Source organism: Lepisosteus oculatus, chromosome 14, assembly GCF_040954835.1.
Source record: "Lepisosteus oculatus isolate fLepOcu1 chromosome 14, fLepOcu1.hap2, whole genome shotgun sequence".
In the NCBI taxonomy this organism is placed as follows: Eukaryota; Metazoa; Chordata; class Actinopteri; order Semionotiformes; family Lepisosteidae; genus Lepisosteus; species Lepisosteus oculatus.
In genome coordinates, this window is record NC_090709.1 from 56,732,934 (window position 1) to 56,749,336 (window position 16,403).

At 43.6% G+C, this 16,403-nt stretch overlaps 7 non-coding genes across 7 annotated transcripts; 3 read left to right on the forward strand and 4 right to left on the reverse strand.

The window, feature by feature from the left end:
- The first annotated feature begins 1,238 nt into the window (after positions 1-1,238).
- trnat-agu (transfer RNA threonine (anticodon AGU)) lies at positions 1,239-1,312 on the forward strand. Its single transcript has one exon. It is a non-coding gene; the product is annotated as a tRNA-Thr (tRNA).
- A 1,013-nt stretch (positions 1,313-2,325) lies between these two features.
- trnal-aag (transfer RNA leucine (anticodon AAG)) lies at positions 2,326-2,407 on the reverse strand. Its single transcript has one exon. It is a non-coding gene; the product is annotated as a tRNA-Leu (tRNA).
- A 1,678-nt stretch (positions 2,408-4,085) lies between these two features.
- Positions 4,086-4,159, forward strand: trnat-agu (transfer RNA threonine (anticodon AGU)). Its single transcript has one exon. It is a non-coding gene; the product is annotated as a tRNA-Thr (tRNA).
- A 1,013-nt stretch (positions 4,160-5,172) lies between these two features.
- On the reverse strand, positions 5,173-5,254 carry trnal-aag (transfer RNA leucine (anticodon AAG)). Its single transcript has one exon. It is a non-coding gene; the product is annotated as a tRNA-Leu (tRNA).
- A 2,765-nt stretch (positions 5,255-8,019) lies between these two features.
- Positions 8,020-8,101, reverse strand: trnal-aag (transfer RNA leucine (anticodon AAG)). The gene has a single exon. It is a non-coding gene; the product is annotated as a tRNA-Leu (tRNA).
- A 1,678-nt stretch (positions 8,102-9,779) lies between these two features.
- trnat-agu (transfer RNA threonine (anticodon AGU)) lies at positions 9,780-9,853 on the forward strand. The gene has a single exon. It is a non-coding gene; the product is annotated as a tRNA-Thr (tRNA).
- Positions 9,854-10,866: 1,013 nt separating this feature from the next.
- Positions 10,867-10,948, reverse strand: trnal-aag (transfer RNA leucine (anticodon AAG)). The gene has a single exon. It is a non-coding gene; the product is annotated as a tRNA-Leu (tRNA).
- Between the last annotated feature and the right edge of the window lie 5,455 nt (positions 10,949-16,403).

Consider the following 16,403-nt stretch of genomic DNA (forward strand, 5'->3'; position numbering starts at 1 on the left):
AAATACCCCTTTACGTCTATTTTGAACTGTTCAAATGTAGGACTCTTCCCAGACCATTTCACTTTATACCACATTCCTAAACGAGGATGCTTCTCCTGTTTTAGAACTATTTTGGGCGGTATGGCTTATACAGCACACCCACAGTATTCTAATGGTGGACTGCAGATCTGTGCTATAGTTCAGTCGAATTCAAAGGATCCAGCAATCGTACCGGATTTGTCTGGGATTCTGAAATGTCTCTTGCAAAAGTATTTGGGTTTGCTTGAACCTTTGATAAAAAAAGTGATCTGATCTGAGACTACCCAGCTTACAATCTCTGAGGTAGTTGTCACTAAACTCGGACGTGATGTGGCACACATGTGCCGTGTGCCTTTACTTTTGTAAAAAACTGGTATCGGGAAAAGTTTCTTAATATTTCTTTTGATTAGCATGCAAGAAAATGTGATCATTACCTATGGAATTTCCCGCCAGCGTGGAGCTTGAATTCACAACCTTGAGACTCAGTGTTCAAGAGTCACAGAAGAGGTCAGCCTGGTCTTCAGTTTGCCAACGATAAGCTCCGGCAGTGCTCCTCTGTAAAGCAGATTGTTCGGATCGGTTATGTGGGACGGCACTTCGATACTAAGATCGTTTGCAGCACACGCATGGTTTCCCCCTTCACGCAAAAAACATAGACGAAGGAAACTCTCTTGTCTTGGGCTGCTGACTCCCGGATTTAAAGCGCTCTGGGTTCCAGCTATGTCTCTAACAAGCACACTATAAAGACAGGAATTACACTTTGCTCACGTCACGCATGGAATGGCGAGGCTACTTGTTCCAATATTATCTAGTCTCACCTCATATGGTGCCGATTCCTGGTTTTCATTTAAGAAAGAGCACTGCAAACACCGTAAACAGTGCAAAACGTGTGATGAAAGAAGTCTTTTCCCCCCTTTGTCTAAAGCGGAACACAGCGGAGTCATGCCGAGGGTTGTGAGATCAAGATTTCAGTGGAGCACTGTCGTCTACGTCTTTAGCTACATGAGTTGGACATCCTCTTGTACAGGGAAAGCAGATTGAGATCCTCTGACATGAAAAGTGACAGATAAAAGCCATTTCTCATCCTTTCTCTTAGTGGTGGAACTATCGCATGTAAATGAGGCAACTTGCAAGGCGAGCAGGCTCGGTGCACACCGAACGCAGATGTCTCAGAGCAGTAGAGACGTGTCCAAGTGGCTGTCAAAGGACAGCACTTTGCCGGCGCCGTGGCTTAGTTGGCTAAAGCGCCTGTCTAGTAAACAGGAGATCCTGGGTCCGATTCCCAGCGGTGCCTTTCTTCCTGTCTTACTGTACAGAATTTATCCTTATGGGCAAATCCCATGCCTTTTAATTCAGGTGAATGCAAGTGTCCGTTTCCTTTCTGGAACAACTTGTTTTGAAAGAAATCTATACAGCTTGCGAAAGATGAAACACAAATCTTGCTTATCAGTGAAGAAGAGGTACTCCCAGCAGGCCAGCTAATACCAGCAAAAAATTTTTTTCACCCTAACCCAGAGAATGGAGAAAAGCGAGGCGCCTGTGGCTCTGCAGTGTAATCAGTTCGCGAGTTCGGCGGTTAGCTGAAAGAGTGGTAAATGGAGCTCGCCCCAGCCCGTCCTTATTCTTTTAAAGAGGATAAAAAATTAACTTCGCCGCCATTACTACCAGCTTTAAAAGACTGCCATGGGCACGGAAAAAAACACACTACAGATGACTTTTCTGGAACCGAAGCAGAGATTCCTTTACGAACCAACTGATAAAGCTCAGCCAGTGAATACTGTTAACAGAATGTGAAAGCACGATCAACTTTGTAACTGCAACCACAGGAAAAACAGCAAGAAGCAGGCTCCATTCCCCATTTAAATCTGTCGTGCGAGGCATGCTTTTTGCACGCATGAAGTAAATCCCACGATTGCTTTTGAACTTGGACAAAGTACTTCCAAAGGAGCGCTATGCGCAAAGATTTAACAAGCTCAACCCCCGCCGACGATTTGGAGTGAAGAAGCAGAACATTCAAGTTTCACAGACAGAAGCAGCACGCCAGCACAGCCAACATTAAAACGGAGGGCACACTACGATTTGCATTGACACAAAAGTGATCTGGGCAGACATCGTTCCCTGCATAACGCAAAAAGTGACAAAGCGCTTTTGGGTTGAGAGGACGCAAGAAGGTTTTTGTTTTGTGCTTTGATGTCAAGCTGAGAAAGTATCTTTAAACACTTTGCTTAGTTTCTTGAGAGACTGCCAAAAAGCAGTTCCCTCCCTTTCGTCTGAAGCCAGCTGAAAGGGGGTCTCGACAGAAGCACCTGGCAGCGGTGGGATTTGAACCCACGCCCCCGAAGAGACTGGAGCCTTAATCCAGCGCCTTAGACCGCTCGGCCACGCTACCCGCTGTGCACTGTCTCTTTGTCTCATTACTTGCCCGGAGGAAGCCGGGTGGGTTTTGCTCTTGTCGCCCGAATTAGTGGCGTTATGACCGTGGAACCGACTGCACCTGCTTTTTCTGAGATGCTTCCCCTCTCATGGCGAGATCTCGACTTCTTTAACACCTCTTGATAAAGATCTTCTGTTGAGCAGGTTTCAGACCTCTCCGTACAGCACCCTTGATGTCATTTTATTTTTACAGCAGCCGCATCCGGAAAGTTGTGTCTTTTACGTTTTATTTGAACAACAAAACTACATACAATACAAACAAGAGCACATATAACGTATCAAGAAAATCGTCAGGGGCACATGCTATAATACAATGACACTTTATGAAAAATGATTACACAAAGTAAATAAAGATAAGGTCCGCACAGCTTGTTCTTACATTTCGAAAGAGTCCGTAAATACCCCTTTACGTCTATTTTGAACTGTTCAAATGTAGGACTCTTCCCAGACCATTTCACTTTATACCACATTCCTAAACGAGGATGCTTCTCCTGTTTTAGAACTATTTTGGGCGGTATGGCTTATACAACACACCCACAGTATTCTAATGGTGGACTGCAGATCTGTGCTATAGTTCAGTCGAATTCAAAGGATCTAGCAATCGTACTGGATTTGTCTGGGATTCTGAAATGTCTCTTGCAAAAGTATTTGGGTTTGCTTGAACCTTTGATAAAAAAAGTGATCTGATCTGAGACTACCCAGCTTACAATCTCTGAGGTAGTTGTCACTAAACTCGGACGTGATGTGGCACACATGTGCCGTGTGCCTTTACTTTTGTAAAAAACTGGTATCGGGAAAAGTTTCTTAATATTTCTTTTGATTAGCATGCAAGAAAATGTGATCATTACCTATGGAATTTCCCGCCAGCGTGGAGCTTGAATTCACAACCTTGAGACTCAGTGTTCAAGAGTCACAGAAGAGGTCAGCCTGGTCTTCAGTTTGCCAACGATAAGCTCCGGCAGTGCTCCTCTGTAAAGCAGATTGTTCGGATCGGTTATGTGGGACGGCACTTCGATACTAAGATCGTTTGCAGCACACGCATGGTTTCCCCCTTCACGCAAAAAACATAGACGAAGGAAACTCTCTTGTCTTGGGCTGCTGACTCCCGGATTTAAAGCGCTCTGGGTGCCAGCTATGTCTCTAACAAGCACACTATAAAGACAGGAATTACACTTTGCTCACGTCACGCATGGAATGGCGAGGCTACTTGTTCCAATATTATCTAGTCTCACCTCATATGGTGCCGATTCCTGGTTTTCATTTAAGAAAGAGCACTGCAAACACCGTAAACAGTGCAAAACGTGTGATGAAAGAAGTCTTTTCCCCCCTTTGTCTAAAGCGGAACACAGCGGAGTCATGCCGAGGGTTGTGAGATCAAGATTTCAGTGGAGCACTGTCGTCTACGTCTTTAGCTACATGAGTTGGACATCCTCTTGTACAGGGAAAGCAGATTGAGATCCTCTGACATGAAAAGTGACAGATAAAAGCCATTTCTCATCCTTTCTCTTAGTGGTGGAACTATCGCATGTAAATGAGGCAACTTGCAAGGCGAGCAGGCTCGGTGCACACCGAACGCAGATGTCTCAGAGCAGTAGAGACGTGTCCAAGTGGCTGTCAAAGGACAGCACTTTGCCGGCGCCGTGGCTTAGTTGGCTAAAGCGCCTGTCTAGTAAACAGGAGATCCTGGGTCCGATTCCCAGCGGTGCCTTTCTTCCTGTCTTACTGTACAGAATTTATCCTTATGGGCAAATCCCATGCCTTTTAATTCAGGTGAATGCAAGTGTCCGTTTCCTTTCTGGAACAACTTGTTTTGAAAGAAATCTATACAGCTTGCGAAAGATGAAACACAAATCTTGCTCATCAGTGAAGAAGAGGTACTCCCAGCAGGCCAGCTAATACCAGCAAAAAATTTTTTTCACCCTAACCCAGAGAATGGAGAAAAGCGAGGCGCCTGTGGCTCTGCAGTGTAATCAGTTCGCGAGTTCGGCGGTTAGCTGAAAGAGTGGTAAATGGAGCTCGCCCCAGCCCGTCCTTATTCTTTTAAAGAGGATAAAAAATTAACTTCGCCGCCATTACTACCAGCTTTAAAAGACTGCCATGGGCACGGAAAAAAACACACTACAGATGACTTTTCTGGAACCGAAGCAGAGATTCCTTTACGAACCAACTGATAAAGCTCAGCCAGTGAATACTGTTAACAGAATGTGAAAGCACGATCAACTTTGTAACTGCAACCACAGGAAAAACAGCAAGAAGCAGGCTCCATTCCCCATTTAAATCTGTCGTGCGAGGCATGCTTTTTGCACGCATGAAGTAAATCCCACGATTGCTTTTGAACTTGGACAAAGTACTTCCAAAGGAGCGCTATGCGCAAAGATTTAACAAGCTCAACCCCCGCCGACGATTTGGAGTGAAGAAGCAGAACATTCAAGTTTCACAGACAGAAGCAGCACGCCAGCACAGCCAACATTAAAACGGAGGGCACACTACGATTTGCATTGACACAAAAGTGATCTGGGCAGACATCGTTCCCTGCATAACGCAAAAAGTGACAAAGCGCTTTTGGGTTGAGAGGACGCAAGAAGGTTTTTGTTTTGTGCTTTGATGTCAAGCTGAGAAAGTATCTTTAAACACTTTGCTTAGTTTCTTGAGAGACTGCCAAAAAGCAGTTCCCTCCCTTTCGTCTGAAGCCAGCTGAAAGGGGGTCTCGACAGAAGCACCTGGCAGCGGTGGGATTTGAACCCACGCCCCCGAAGAGACTGGAGCCTTAATCCAGCGCCTTAGACCGCTCGGCCACGCTACCCGCTGTGCACTGTCTCTTTGTCTCATTACTTGCCCGGAGGAAGCCGGGTGGGTTTTGCTCTTGTCGCCCGAATTAGTGGCGTTATGACCGTGGAACCGACTGCACCTGCTTTTTCTGAGATGCTTCCCCTCTCATGGCGAGATCTCGACTTCTTTAACACCTCTTGATAAAGATCTTCTGTTGAGCAGGTTTCAGACCTCTCCGTACAGCACCCTTGATGTCATTTTATTTTTACAGCAGCCGCATCCGGAAAGTTGTGTCTTTTACGTTTTATTTGAACAACAAAACTACATACAATACAAACAAGAGCACATATAACGTATCAAGAAAATCGTCAGGGGCACATGCTATAATACAATGACACTTTATGAAAAATGATTACACAAAGTAAATAAAGATAAGGTCCGCACAGCTTGTTCTTACATTTCGAAAGAGTCCGTAAATACCCCTTTACGTCTATTTTGAACTGTTCAAATGTAGGACTCTTCCCAGACCATTTCACTTTATACCACATTCCTAAACGAGGATGCTTCTCCTGTTTTAGAACTATTTTGGGCGGTATGGCTTATACAGCACACCCACAGTATTCTAATGGTGGACTGCAGATCTGTGCTATAGTTCAGTCGAATTCAAAGGATCTAGCAATCGTACTGGATTTGTCTGGGATTCTGAAATGTCTCTTGCAAAAGTATTTGGGTTTGCTTGAACCTTTGATAAAAAAAGTGATCTGATCTGAGACTACCCAGCTTACAATCTCTGAGGTAGTTGTCACTAAACTCGGACGTGATGTGGCACACATGTGCCGTGTGCCTTTACTTTTGTAAAAAACTGGTATCGGGAAAAGTTTCTTAATATTTCTTTTGATTAGCATGCAAGAAAATGTGATCATTACCTATGGAATTTCCCGCCAGCGTGGAGCTTGAATTCACAACCTTGAGACTCAGTGTTCAAGAGTCACAGAAGAGGTCAGCCTGGTCTTCAGTTTGCCAACGATAAGCTCCGGCAGTGCTCCTCTGTAAAGCAGATTGTTCGGATCGGTTATGTGGGACGGCACTTCGATACTAAGATCGTTTGCAGCACACGCATGGTTTCCCCCTTCACGCAAAAAACATAGACGAAGGAAACTCTCTTGTCTTGGGCTGCTGACTCCCGGATTTAAAGCGCTCTGGGTGCCAGCTATGTCTCTAACAAGCACACTATAAAGACAGGAATTACACTTTGCTCACGTCACGCATGGAATGGCGAGGCTACTTGTTCCAATATTATCTAGTCTCACCTCATATGGTGCCGATTCCTGGTTTTCATTTAAGAAAGAGCACTGCAAACACCGTAAACAGTGCAAAACGTGTGATGAAAGAAGTCTTTTCCCCCCTTTGTCTAAAGCGGAACACAGCGGAGTCATGCCGAGGGTTGTGAGATCAAGATTTCAGTGGAGCACTGTCGTCTACGTCTTTAGCTACATGAGTTGGACATCCTCTTGTACAGGGAAAGCAGATTGAGATCCTCTGACATGAAAAGTGACAGATAAAAGCCATTTCTCATCCTTTCTCTTAGTGGTGGAACTATCGCATGTAAATGAGGCAACTTGCAAGGCGAGCAGGCTCGGTGCACACCGAACGCAGATGTCTCAGAGCAGTAGAGACGTGTCCAAGTGGCTGTCAAAGGACAGCACTTAGCTTGCGCCGTGGCTTAGTTGGCTAAAGCGCCTGTCTAGTAAACAGGAGATCCTGGGTCCGATTCCCAGCGGTGCCTTTCTTCCTGTCTTACTGTACAGAATTTATCCTTATGGGCAAATCCCATGCCTTTTAATTCAGGTGAATGCAAGTGTCCGTTTCCTTTCTGGAACAACTTGTTTTGAAAGAAATCTATACAGCTTGCGAAAGATGAAACACAAATCTTGCTTATCAGTGAAGAAGAGGTACTCCCAGCAGGCCAGCTAATACCAGCAAAAAATTTTTTTCACCCTAACCCAGAGAATGGAGAAAAGCGAGGCGCCTGTGGCTCTGCAGTGTAATCAGTTCGCGAGTTCGGCGGTTAGCTGAAAGAGTGGTAAATGGAGCTCGCCCCAGCCCGTCCTTATTCTTTTAAAGAGGATAAAAAATTAACTTCGCCGCCATTACTACCAGCTTTAAAAGACTGCCATGGGCACGGAAAAAAACACACTACAGATGACTTTTCTGGAACCGAAGCAGAGATTCCTTTACGAACCAACTGATAAAGCTCAGCCAGTGAATACTGTTAACAGAATGTGAAAGCACGATCAACTTTGTAACTGCAACCACAGGAAAAACAGCAAGAAGCAGGCTCCATTCCCCATTTAAATCTGTCGTGCGAGGCATGCTTTTTGCACGCATGAAGTAAATCCCACGATTGCTTTTGAACTTGGACAAAGTACTTCCAAAGGAGCGCTATGCGCAAAGATTTAACAAGCTCAACCCCCGCCGACGATTTGGTGTGAAGAAGCAGAACATTCAAGTTTCACAGACAGAAGCAGCACGCCAGCACAGCCAACATTAAAACGGAGGGCACACTACGATTTGCATTGACACAAAAGTGATCTGGGCAGACATCGTTCCCTGCATAACGCAAAAAGTGACAAAGCGCTTTTGGGTTGAGAGGACGCAAGAAGGTTTTTGTTTTGTGCCTTGATGTCAAGCTGAGAAAGTATCTTTAAACACTTTGCTTAGTTTCTCGAGAGACTGCCAAAAAGCAGTTCCCTCCCTTTCGTCTGAAGCCAGCTGAAAGGGGGTCTCGACAGAAGCACCTGGCAGCGGTGGGATTTGAACCCCCGCCCCCGAAGAGACTGGAGCCTTAATCCAGCGCCTTAGACCGCTCGGCCACGCTACCCGCTGTGCACTGTCTCTTTGTCTCATTACTTGCCCGGAGGAAGCCGGGTGGGTTTTGCTCTTGTCGCCCGAATTAGTGGCGTTATGACCGTGGAACCGACTGCACCTGCTTTTTCTGAGATGCTTCCCCTCTCATGGCGAGATCTCGACTTCTTTAACACCTCTGGATAAAGATCTTCTGTGGAGCAGGTTTCAGACCTCTGCGTACAGCACCCTTGATGTCATTTTATTTTTACAGCAGCCGCATCCGGAAAGTTGTGTCTTTTACGTTTTATTTGAACAACAAAACTACATACAATACAAACAAGAGCACATATAACGTATCAAGAAAATCGTCAGGGGCACATGCTATAATACAATGACACTTTATGAAAAATGATTACACAAAGTAAATAAAGATAAGGTCCGCACAGCTTGTTCTTACATTTCGAAAGAGTCCGTAAATACCCCTTTACGTCTATTTTGAACTGTTCAAATGTAGGACTCTTCCCAGACCATTTCACTTTATACCACATTCCTAAACGAGGATGCTTCTCCTGTTTTAGAACTATTTTGGGCGGTATGGCTTATACAGCACACCCACAGTATTCTAATGGTGGACTGCAGATCTGTGCTATAGTTCAGTCGAATTCAAAGGATCCAGCAATCGTACCGGATTTGTCTGGGATTCTGAAATGTCTTTTGCAAAAGTATTTGGGTTTGCTTGAACCTTTGATAAAAAAAGTGATCTGATCTGAGACTACCCAGCTTACAATCTCTGAGGTAGTTGTCACTAAACTCGGACGTGATGTGGCACACATGTGCCGTGTGCCTTTACTTTTGTAAAAAACTGGTATCGGGAAAAGTTTCTTAATATTTCTTTTGATTAGCATGCAAGAAAATGTGATCATTACCTATGGAATTTCCCGCCAGCGTGGAGCTTGAATTCACAACCTTGAGACTCAGTGTTCAAGAGTCACAGAAGAGGTCAGCCTGGTCTTTAGTTTGCCAACGATAAGCTCCGGCAGTGCTCCTCTGTAAAGCAGATTGTTCGGATCGGTTATGTGGGACGGCACTTCGATACTAAGATCGTTTGCAGCACACGCATGGTTTCCCCCTTCACGCAAAAAACATAGACGAAGGAAACTCTCTTGTCTTGGGCTGCTGACTCCCGGATTTAAAGCGCTCTGGGTGCCAGCTATGTCTCTAACAAGCACACTATAAAGACAGGAATTACACTTTGCTCACGTCACGCATGGAATGGCGAGGCTACTTGTTCCAATATTATCTAGTCTCACCTCATATGGTGCCGATTCCTGGTTTTCATTTAAGAAAGAGCACTGCAAACACCGTAAACAGTGCAAAACGTGTGATGAAAGAAGTCTTTTCCCCCCTTTGTCTAAAGCGGAACACAGCGGAGTCATGCCGAGGGTTGTGAGATCAAGATTTCAGTGGAGCACTGTCGTCTACGTCTTTAGCTACATGAGTTGGACATCCTCTTGTACAGGGAAAGCAGATTGAGATCCTCTGACATGAAAAGTGACAGATAAAAGCCATTTCTCATCCTTTCTCTTAGTGGTGGAACTATCGCATGTAAATGAGGCAACTTGCAAGGCGAGCAGGCTCGGTGCACACCGAACGCAGATGTCTCAGAGCAGTAGAGACGTGTCCAAGTGGCTGTCAAAGGACAGCACTTTGCCGGCGCCGTGGCTTAGTTGGCTAAAGCGCCTGTCTAGTAAACAGGAGATCCTGGGTCCGATTCCCAGCGGTGCCTTTCTTCCTGTCTTACTGTACAGAATTTATCCTTATGGGCAAATCCCATGCCTTTTAATTCAGGTGAATGCAAGTGTCCGTTTCCTTTCTGGAACAACTTGTTTTGAAAGAAATCTATACAGCTTGCGAAAGATGAAACACAAATCTTGCTTATCAGTGAAGAAGAGGTACTCCCAGCAGGCCAGCTAATACCAGCAAAAAATTTTTTTCACCCTAACCCAGAGAATGGAGAAAAGCGAGGCGCCTGTGGCTCTGCAGTGTAATCAGTTCGCGAGTTCGGCGGTTAGCTGAAAGAGTGGTAAATGGAGCTCGCCCCAGCCCGTCCTTATTCTTTTAAAGAGGATAAAAAATTAACTTCGCCGCCATTACTACCAGCTTTAAAAGACTGCCATGGGCACGGAAAAAAACACACTACAGATGACTTTTCTGGAACCGAAGCAGAGATTCCTTTACGAACCAACTGATAAAGCTCAGCCAGTGAATACTGTTAACAGAATGTGAAAGCACGATCAACTTTGTAACTGCAACCACAGGAAAAACAGCAAGAAGCAGGCTCCATTCCCCATTTAAATCTGTCGTGCGAGGCATGCTTTTTGCACGCATGAAGTAAATCCCACGATTGCTTTTGAACTTGGACAAAGTACTTCCAAAGGAGCGCTATGCGCAAAGATTTAACAAGCTCAACCCCCGCCGACGATTTGGTGTGAAGAAGCAGAACATTCAAGTTTCACAGACAGAAGCAGCACGCCAGCACAGCCAACATTAAAACGGAGGGCACACTACGATTTGCATTGACACAAAAGTGATCTGGGCAGACATCGTTCCCTGCATAACGCAAAAAGTGACAAAGCGCTTTTGGGTTGAGAGGACGCAAGAAGGTTTTTGTTTTGTGCCTTGATGTCAAGCTGAGAAAGTATCTTTAAACACTTTGCTTAGTTTCTCGAGAGACTGCCAAAAAGCAGTTCCCTCCCTTTCGTCTGAAGCCAGCTGAAAGGGGGTCTCGACAGAAGCACCTAGCAGCGGTGGGATTTGAACCCACGCCCCCGAAGAGACTGGAGCCTTAATCCAGCGCCTTAGACCGCTCGGCCACGCTACCCGCTGTGCACTGTCTCTTTGTCTCATTACTTGCCCGGAGGAAGCCGGGTGGGTTTTGCTCTTGTCGCCCGAATTAGTGGCGTTATGACCGTGGAACCGACTGCACCTGCTTTTTCTGAGATGCTTCCCCTCTCATGGCGAGATCTCGACTTCTTTAACACCTCTGGATAAAGATCTTCTGTGGAGCAGGTTTCAGACCTCTGCGTACAGCACCCTTGATGTCATTTTATTTTTACAGCAGCCGCATCCGGAAAGTTGTGTCTTTTACGTTTTATTTGAACAACAAAACTACATACAATACAAACAAGAGCACATATAACGTATCAAGAAAATCGTCAGTTGCACATGCTATAATACAATTACACTTTATGAAAAACGATTACACAAAGGTATTCGGGTTTGCTTGAACCTTTAAAAAAAAGTGATCTGAGGTAGTTGTCACTAAACTCGGACGTGATGTGCCACACATGTACCGTGTGCCTTTACTTTTGTAAAAAACTGGTATCGGGAAAATTAAAGTCGAAACCCAAAACAGTAACATATTTAAGAGTAAATGCCTCCTAATAGCTAGCAAGCGCTCCTAGTTAGTAAAGTTGTTTGTGTCCCTGCCTGTCATGAGGGAAACTGGGGTTTGATTACCGACGGGGAGACAGCTAGTTTTTTTATGATCAGATTCCAGTCTTTAATGCTGTGTGTGAGAGTTTACGTAACTTTCCTTTTCTCACATTTTCTGACGACTATTCCGAAGGAGCGCCCTGTCAACTCCTAATACTTTTCAAAAATCTGCCTGCATGTTTGATTAGTTTTGTTTTACTTAGAAAAAGTTCAATATCGATCATAACTAAAGAAAATTATGATCAGAAACAAAAACAAAATGTTGAAGATGCAACTCGATCTTGAATCAGAGATGGGTGACATGGGCTTCTGTTCTGATATTGTTGTACGAGAAACAGGAGGAATCTCTTCTCTCCTATGGAGCATGAGCTGAATCAGGAATGAGACATGTCATATATCAACGCATGACCTACATCGTAAAACTAAAACTAAAATAAAAACTAACATTAAGTTATCAGAGACATCCATTTATATACAAACAAGAGACAGACAAAGCAATAATTCTACATTAACTTGTCCTGCACTGATCAGACTAATTGAAATGGTCTGATTCAGAGCCTGTGCAGCTTGTGCTAATACAACAACGCCAGTATTGAACCCTCAGCACCATACTGACTACTGAGCACAAGTTCAGCTGCTCTCCAGCTTTGTTACTCATGTTTTTTTATTGCAAATGGAGCTGATCTCCAGACAGTACAGTGTTAGTCAGCAGCCTCTACTAGTAATACATCGCCCCTGTCCAAAATCTCTAGGTAAAAAAAAAACACATTTTATACATTTGTCTGTTTAAAGATATAATCTCTTTAAAAAAGACAAAGGGTTTGTGTGTCAATTGTTTCGAATTAATTTTCAACGCAAAGAAAAGTAGTTTTCTTCCAAGAAATCACACATTTGTCGCAACCTCCATACTATACTTCTCTCTTGTAGTATTAAAGCATTTTGATTTAAACTGAACAATATATTAAATGTTTCATCTATACACTTACGATTAACATAGGCAGCCTTGAACGGATTGCGGAAATCAAATATACAGATGGATTCAGAGTGTGCTTTCCAACTTTTGTGTAACATTTTCCTTTGATAGGGCGGAGTTGTTTTTAAAATCTGGATTAAATAAAAAGGAGTGACGTCAGTGTAAAACAGCTTTCCTTCATGGGGAACAACAGTTGTGTTCCATATTTCTAATTATTTTGGTTTCAAGATAGCAATTTAGTATGAAACATAAAAGCCAGCTGGATAAATCTGTTACACGTCATTTACAATGGTCTTTCAACTAATAGCCCGTGCAGGGATCAAACCCCAACTGTTGTTGCGAGTTGCATAAGGCTCTGCAACATGCAGATGAGAAACTAACCTCCGCTTCTTCATTATATACACAGTGAGCTATATTTGCGAGCCTACTGCCCCCTGCGGGCTCTGTATTTGATTGCGGTACAAGACCGGTCGTGGAGGTAAAGTGAGATGGGTGTGTATATTAAAAGGCTCATAGCGTCCCTGGGAAGGCTCAAACCACCACCCTTTTTGTTAACAACCGAGCCACAAAGACTCATGTACAGCTTAACACTCCTCGGTCTCAGTGAAAGTGATACACTCCGTAAAATTTCTGGAGAATCATTTGTCAGTTTCCCTACGGGATTAATAAAGTATTATCTATCTCTCTTAAAGGAAAATCGCCAACAGTGGCCGATATCTATTGGAGTTTTTTTCATTCTATACTGCAATTTCTGAAGGGTACAGGCTTGGGGAATTGGACCTTATGGTGAAGGCTGCGGGCTCAGCAGCAGCAGAACCTGATCAGTATTGGTTGACTCCGATATACTTTGACAACTTAACTTCTGGATTTAGAGACATTTACCTTAGTGTCGGTATACTAAGATGTTTTGGTAACGAGGAAGGACAGACAAAGCAAATTGGCAGAATGTGTGCTATTTTGTTGACTACAAGTCCTCACATGCCAGAGGGTCAATATTAAAAAAAAAACGTAACAGTACTTTAGAGGGTTCTGCCATTTTAGATGTTATGCTGTTCCTGTCTGATTTATCAAATGTGTCATTTAAATCTCCCGTCATTTCTATATCAGCCTGAAGGCCTTGAAGTAAAGATTGCAATTCATCCAAAAATGCAATTCATCCAAAAAAAGTTTCCCACTGGTGATACATACAAGGAAATTAATGTACATTTTCCCCCAAAATCAACAAATTTAAAATCAAATACCTCCCTCATCTGCAGGTGGAGAGAATAATGTCAGAATAAATACAGGTTTAAAAGTCAGGAGCATTGATCGTCCTATTTTAAAATGACACTAAAATGCTCACAATATATTAAAAAGCTCTGTAAAATAATAAAAAAAAAATAAAACAAGGTAAAAAGAAATAATACACAGTTATAAAGCTCAGGAATTATCAATGGGAAGTTACAATGGGTTGATATGATTTAAAAAATAAAATGTTTGAAAAAATCCACTTACAATATGCTAAAAATGGCAAGAATACTTAAAACAGGTGTGTAAAATTAAAAAAAATAAATAAAACAAGTTAAAAATAAATACTAAATGGGTTTAAAATTCAGGAATGTGATTGGTCAGATGCTTACAATGAGTGTTGCTGGTGTTTCGTGTGATTTACCGAAATGAAAAAAATATTCAATTTAAAAACGGCAAGAGCTCGTATGAAAAAAAAGTTCTTAAGTATCTTTGTTGTAACAGCTGCGCCAGAACTAGTGTATTCATATACATCAGAAAAGTAGCTGAACTTGACTGGTTTATATTCAGTTATATGCATTGGGGACGAAAAGGAGACTTACATGGATTTTATTAGGTTTGAGGAATCAGAAAATTAATTTTTACATGTTTATGCCTACGAGCAGAAATAACTTCCTGCTTTCAGCACTTTTATTGTTTTTGCTTGTAACCTCGAACAGAGAAACCCAGTACTGACTCATAGAAACGCCCCGGAGTTTCTGTGTTTCTGGGATTTAAGAGGGATGTACTGTATGAAGACAGTAAAGGGAGTTTTTTTTTCCCGCTGTAGAGTATGAAGGCGGTTTGATGAGTCTGGAGGGAGGAGACACGCATTCCGCACGGGGAGCGCAGAACAACGAGTTTCACCTGCAGCTCGCCGAGTCCTGTCCTATATAACCGCTGAGCCTGGGACACACTGAGTCTCTAACCAGTGTTCGAGATGTAAAGGGTTGAACCCAGAAGTCGAGAGTGGAGGTTTTGTATAAGTGTAAGATTAATGGAATAGGGTTTTGGTGGGTTTGGTGCACAGATGAGGTTTCGGTTTAGGTTTAGTTTGCTTTTGACACATTTGTAACGGCCATGGCGGCCTGTAGAGTCGGCATGTGCTGTTACTTTTGCGCACGTTTGGTGTATAAGGGTGGTGAGGTTTCGGCTCACTCGGGTGATATTTCATGGTTGGACTTTTCAAGGAAGGTGTTACAGAAAGTCAAATGATGTCAAATGCTTAATCACTTTGCTGAAGGGAATTGGTTTTGACATTAGTTTCAATCGGTGAAGTTACTGGAAGAATTTTGGATGAAAATAGAGGAGGAAAAAAAGATGTGGGCCTGATTAGAATGTTTGAATGGCAGAAGCTGATGGATCTTTCTAATGTGGTGTGAGCCTGGTCAGTACCTGGATGGGAGACCTCCTGGGAAAAACCAAGGTTGCTGCTGGAAGAGGTGTTAGTGGGGCCAGCAGGGGGTGCTCACCCTGTTGTCTGTGTGGGTCCTAATGCCCCAGTATAGTGACGGGGAAACTATACTGTAAACAGGCGCCGTCCTTCGGATGAGACTTAAAACCGAGGTCCTGACTCGCTGTGGTCATTAAAAATCCCAGGGCGTTTCTCGAAAAGAGTAGGGGTGTAACCCCGGCGTCCTGGCCAAATTTCCCATTAGCCCTTACCAATCACGGCCTCCTAATAATTCCCCTCTATGAATTGGCTACATTACTCTGCTCTCCTCCCCACTGAAAGCTGATGTGTGGTGAGCGTTCTGGCGCAGTATGGCTGCCATCACATCATCCAGGTGGATGCTGCACACTGGTGGTGGTGAAGGGGAGTCCCCGTTACCTGTAAAGCGCTTTGAGTGGAGTGTCCAGAAAAGCGCTATATAAGTGTAAGCAATTATTATTAATTAATAGGACTGTGATTGTTCGCATGTTTAATGAGATGGTGATGAAGGAAGATGTTGTGACATGGTTGTCTAAGTATTGTTTAGTGAAAGGTGAGCTTCAGAAAGTCTTGGATGATAATGGCATCTGGAACTGTGCATGGAGAGTACCTGTTTCATTGCATGAAGACAAAAAATGGTTATGGTGGATTTAAACACATTCCTTCTTTGATTGGATTAGGTGAAAATAGAGGCCTTGTGTTCTACCAAGGGCAGCCAAAACCGTGCAAGAGATGTGGGGAGCTGGGTTACTTTGTGGATGCCTGTACAAAGGTGGTGTGTGGTATGTGCAAGGAAATTGGACATGCATATACTGAATGTACAAGCGTGAGGAAATGTAATCTCTGTGAGTGTGAAGGTCATGTGTTTAAAGACTGTCCAAATTCCTTTGCAAATAAAACAAAACTGGGAAGACCAATGCAAAAACGGGAAGAGTTTGAAGAGGCATTTAGGGCTGGAGCAGTGGTTATGGATCATGAACTGGATGTGGTTGATGTTGAAGAAAGTGGTGAAAAAGAGAGCGAGGGTTCAGAATGGAGTGAAGGGGATGAGGGGGAGGTAAAAGAGAATGATGATGTTGCAAAAAGTGAGGTGGAATCTGAATTGATTGGTAGCATCTCTTCCAATAGCCTGCCACCTGTGGAGACTGAAAGTGCTCAAATGAAATGTAC